Raw genomic sequence first — 5,171 nt, forward strand, 5'->3', positions numbered from 1 at the left:
GTGGGACGTGGGCAAGGCTCACGTTCGCGTCTTCTGTCAGGAGTACGCGAGGGGGTCGACGAAGAGGCGGAAATCCAGGATCAAGGAGTTGGAGAGGGAGATACTCGACCTGGAGTCAGGCCTCGGTCAGCCCGACGCGGCCCGGCCCTGCGTGGGGTGTACGAAGAGAAGAAGGCCGCGCTCCGGGACCTGCAGCTCGTCGGGGCTCGGGGCGCGTACGTGAGGTCGCGGATCCAGCTCCTCCAGGACCTGGACCGCGGCTCCCCCTTCTTCTACTCGCTGGAAAAAAGGCGTGGCACCCGTCAGCAGCTCCTTGTGCTGCTGGCCAACGACTGGTCCCTCGTCTCGGATCCAGAGGGCATCAGGGCCCACGTCCGAAACTATTACACAGCTCTGTTCTCTCTGGATCCATCCAGCTCTGTGGGAGGACCTGCCGCATCTAAGCCCGAGGACGCCGGAAGGCTCTACGCTCCCGTCACTTTAGAGGAGCTGACCAGCGCCCTCAACCGGCTCTCGAGGGGCAAAACCCCGGGGCTGGACGGGCTGACTGTGGAGTACTTCAGGGCGTTCTGGGACGTCCTGGGGAGCGACTACGCACAGGTCCTGGGGGAGTGTCTAAATGCCGGAGAGCTGCCCCTTTCTTGGCGCAGGGCGGTCATCGTTCATCGTTCAGGGGGACCTTCGTTCTTTAAAGAACTGGGTGTCCGGTCTCCCTCCTCAGCACAGACTATAAAATCTTCGCCAGGGTGTTGTCTTCTCGCCTGGCTTCCGTGCTGGCCCACATGATTCACCCGGACCAGTCCTACACGGTCCCGGGCCGGAGGATACACGACAACGTCCACCTGGTCCGGGACCTGATCCATTTCTGTCGACGGGTTGGTCTGCCGAGCGCCTTCCTGTCTCTCGACCAGGAGAAGGCGTTCGACAGGGTCGATCACGAGTACCTGCTCGGGACTCTGCGGGCATTCGGGTTCGGGACACAGTTCGTCGCCCGGATCCGACCTTTGTACGCCGCCGCAGAGTGTCTGGTTAAAGTTAACGGGTCCCTGACGGCACCCCTTCGCTTCGGGAGAGGAGTGCGTCAAGGCTGCCCCCTGTCCGGCCAGCTGTATTCCCTGTGCGTGGAGCCTTTCCTGCGCCTCTTGCGGAGGAGGTTGTCAGGGCTGGTTCTGCGCGGCACGGGGGTGGTCCTCTCGGCCTACGCCGACGACGTGCTCCTCACTTTCACTGACCCGGCTGACCTGGGGAGGATGCGCGAGTGCCAGGCCGTGTACTCGGCGGCGTCTTCCGCCAGGATCAACTGGGCCAAATGTTCCGGACTACTGGTCGGTCTGTGGCGGGTGGACTCTCTGCCGGAGGAGTTACGGGGGTTCAGCTGGAGTACCACCCATCTACTCTACCTGGGGGTCTACCTCAGCCCGGCTGAGGAATCCTGGCTGGCCAACTGGCAGGAGCTAGAGGCCAAAGTCGCGGCTCGCCTAGGCCACTGGACAGGACTGCTCCGAGTGCTATCTTAACAGGAGTCGAGTGCTAGTCATAAACCAGTTGGTGGCCGCCATGCTGTGGTACCGGCTGGTCACTTTGGTCCCCCCTCCTGGCTTTGTCGCTGACATCCAGAGAACGTTGGTCGACTTCTTCTGGGACAAAAAGATGCACTGGGTCGCTGCGCAGGTTGAGTCTCCCTATTGAGGAGGGCGGTCAGTCGCTGGTGTGCGTCCGCACCCAGGTCGCGACGTTCTGCCTTCAGACCTTGCAGCGATACCTTTACGTCGAGCCTCTTCCTAGGTGGTGCGCCCTGGCGACGTATTTTTTTCCACCAGGAGCGGAACCTCAACTATGACACGCAGCTCCTGTTCGTCGACCGTGATCGTTTGGAGGTCGCCCTCAAGACGCTGCCTGTCTTTTACCAGGACCTGATCACTGTTTGGAACATGGACGAATCACGGTGCGCCTACCCTCCGGCTGGAGTAGCGGCTGTCGTCAGGGAGCCGTTGCTCAGGAATCCGCACCTCCGTACTTGCGGGTTCGAGTGGCTGTCGGAGGGGAGAGCCGTGGCGGCAAGGGTGACCAGGGTCAGGGACGTGCTGGGTGCCGGGGGCCTGGGCTGGATGCTGCCGCAGGACGTAGCAAGCAGGGCAGCGCCATCCGATGCCTAAAAACGGCGGTGCTCGGACCGACGTAGAGCCCCATTCGGAGGACGCTCAGGTGTGCAGTGGGATCCTGTCCGCGCTCACCCCAGCCCGGACAGAATTTCACATTGGCCCCAAGGCCCCTTACTTCCTGCGGGAGCCTGTGCCCCACAACCTGAGCCGCCTCCGGAATTTTAATTTTGTTCCTTTCCAGGGGGTAAAAAGGAGGGCCCTGTATAAACTGCTGCTGCATACCGTCCACCTCTTCTCCCTTATCCACCCTCCGGACACGCCTTGGTGTGCCCATTTGCCACCCGGCGGTGGGGATCCCCAATGGAGGGCTGTCTCCGCGGGAGTCTTTCCCCCTTTCTCTTGGGGATCTGGGGTGGAGGGTGCTGCACGCGGCAGTCCCCTGCAACCGCAGATTGCGGTGGTTCACGGACTCCCAGCCCAACTGCTTGTTCTGTGGAGTCCGTGGACCACGTGTATTTTGGGTGTGGGCGTTTGCACTCCCTTTTTGATTTTCTCCAAAACCTCCTCCTCTGCTTTTGGTTGCACTTCAGTCCCACGCTCCTGATCTTTGGGCACCCGGTACGGAGGAAGGAGGGCAGGTCTGAAGACCTCCTCGTGGGTCTGCTCCTGGGACTGGCCAAACTAGCCATCAATAGGTCGTGGCAACGGGCCTTGGAGGGGGTCGTTAGGGCCGAATGCCTGCCCCTCTTCTGGGGTTACGTTAGGTCCCGGGTGTCCTTGGAGATGGAGCACGAGGTGGCCACCAACACCCTGGAGTTGTTCAGGGAGTGGAGTGCATCATTTCCCCCTCCAACTCTATTTTGATTTAGTCCCTGCCCTCCCCTTCACTGTTTGATCACACAGCATTGCCCTTTGAAGTGAAGGGCACTGCTTGTCACTTGGCCACTCGAGTGTTTTCCTATCTTCCTGGTGGTGGAAACTGAATAAAGATTTGTGCACTTTGTGTCTTCCACTGTGTCTCACACCTGCGCACACACACCATGGGTCCTGGGGGAAAAAATAAGCATTACCGCAGTTAAGCAGTAGTGTGAGGGTAAAAAAAAATCAGGAGTCTACAGCTTATGTCTCTCAGTCTGTCTCATACCTGCACACACTCTATGGGTGCAAAAAAAAAGGAGAAAAAAACCCAGAAGTTTTTTGATGTCAAGGGCACAGCTTGTCACTGGCCACCTGCGTGTTTTCCCTTTTGAGAGTTGGATCAGTGTGTGTGTGTGTGTATGTGCGTGCACGTGCAAGGACTCTCCTCCTTGAAGGGGACTGTCCCTGGACCAGCTGCCCCACACCGAGAGAGAAGAAGGAAGGAAGAAAAAAAAGAAAAAGTAAGAAAAGAGAGAAAAAAAAACAGGAGTGTCAAACATTAACAATGTTGCTGTGAAGGTTACTGGTATCAAGGGTCGGTTTCAAGACTTGTGATTTCACAAGTTGGGTTAAGATTCTAAAGAACCACTCGGGCGTTTCCTTTCTTCCTGTTGGTGGAAATTGAATAAAGATTCGTACACCTTGTGTCTCTCACTGTCACACACCTGCGCACACACACAACATGGGTGCTGGGGAAAAAAATAAGCACTACTACAGTGAGGCGGTAGTGTGGGGAAAGCGGAATAAAAAGAACAGGAGTGTCTGATCTGCTGCTCACTCTGAGAGCTGGCTCTGAGGGAGTTGGACCAGTGTCAAGGATTCACCAAGTATAAGTAAAGAGTGACTTGGTGACAGGATATCAGCCTCTGTGGATTCATTTCAGTAACAAAACACCGAATAATGAAAGAATATTCTCTTTTATGTTTATGTTTGACAGTATACGTAGACATTACTTTATAAATAGAAACATTAGCATTTCTAGGTCTCTTTAATAAATTTTTATCTCCTTCAGCATACCTAATCCAAAACAACATTAATGGTGCCATGATGTCCAAACTTCAGTGGAACCGTATACTGTTTAATCCTGCTAATTGTAGCACTTTTCTAAGTGTATCTGTCATTTATTTTTCTTCCAGTTCTGACTCAGTCTCAATCATAAAGGTATCTATGGGATGACTACAGTGAGTGCACCATAGCAGAAGTTCAGGAAAAAGGAGAATCTCCCGCTGTGAAAATGTTAAACATTTATAGGAAGCATTGTGAGCAAACTGGGAAAAGATATTTGTCGTCACTTTACCTCAACATTGTTTTCTCGTGAGATTTGCAGACAGCCAAATATGTCAACTCGGGTATTTTTGTCAGATAGGTCATACCTTCTCTTTCCTGTCACATTAATGTAAGCCAGTTGTCATTAATGATTGAATTCTGGGGATTGTAGCTTTGTCCTGCATTACTTGGTCATTGGTGCATAATTCAGAGTGGGATTAGTACAACTTCTGTCAGTAGTCAGTTCCACGCAATGAGATCCAAGTCTGGCATGTGTGATTGAAGCCCAAAACTATGTCCACCATTCCAGACCTGTATAACATTATCCCCAAATAAATCTAGGAAATTCAGGCAGCAACACAATACCTTGATTGGCATGAATGAAAAGTGATATATCCTTTTTTTCCAATTCTTCCCTTCTTTTTCAAGAAGGTGTTGACCCAGATTGGATCCAAGCATAATGATAGTCCTCTTAATATTTCAGTGAAATTTAAATTCTTCACAAACATTCCAAGGCAGTGAGTCGAGGTAGAAAGATTTTTCATGTGGAACCAATTGTATGCCCCATCCCCACTCTCTGCTGCATCGTCCCTCTGACGCATTCTTTTCGGTGGCAGTAAAATTAGAGTTGAACTCTTCATTGGAGCTACGTTCCCACTGGAGTAGGGAGAGGTGGGCGCGCAGGGAGTGGGGTGCATTATTTCCCCGTCCAACTCTATTTGATTTAATCCCTGCCCTCCCCTTCACTGTTTGATCACACAGCATTGCCCTTTGATGTGAAGGGCACTGCTTGTCACAGGCCACTTGGGTGTTTCCTTTCTTCCTGGTGGTGGAAACTGAATAAAGATTCGTGCACCTTGTGTCTTTCACTGTGTCTCACACCTG

This window comes from Chiloscyllium plagiosum, unplaced genomic scaffold (genome assembly GCF_037043375.1).
Source record: "Chiloscyllium plagiosum isolate Xiang-an unplaced genomic scaffold, Cpla_swu_hap1 HiC_scaffold_8, whole genome shotgun sequence".
Lineage (NCBI taxonomy): Eukaryota > Metazoa > Chordata > Chondrichthyes > Orectolobiformes > Hemiscylliidae > Chiloscyllium > Chiloscyllium plagiosum.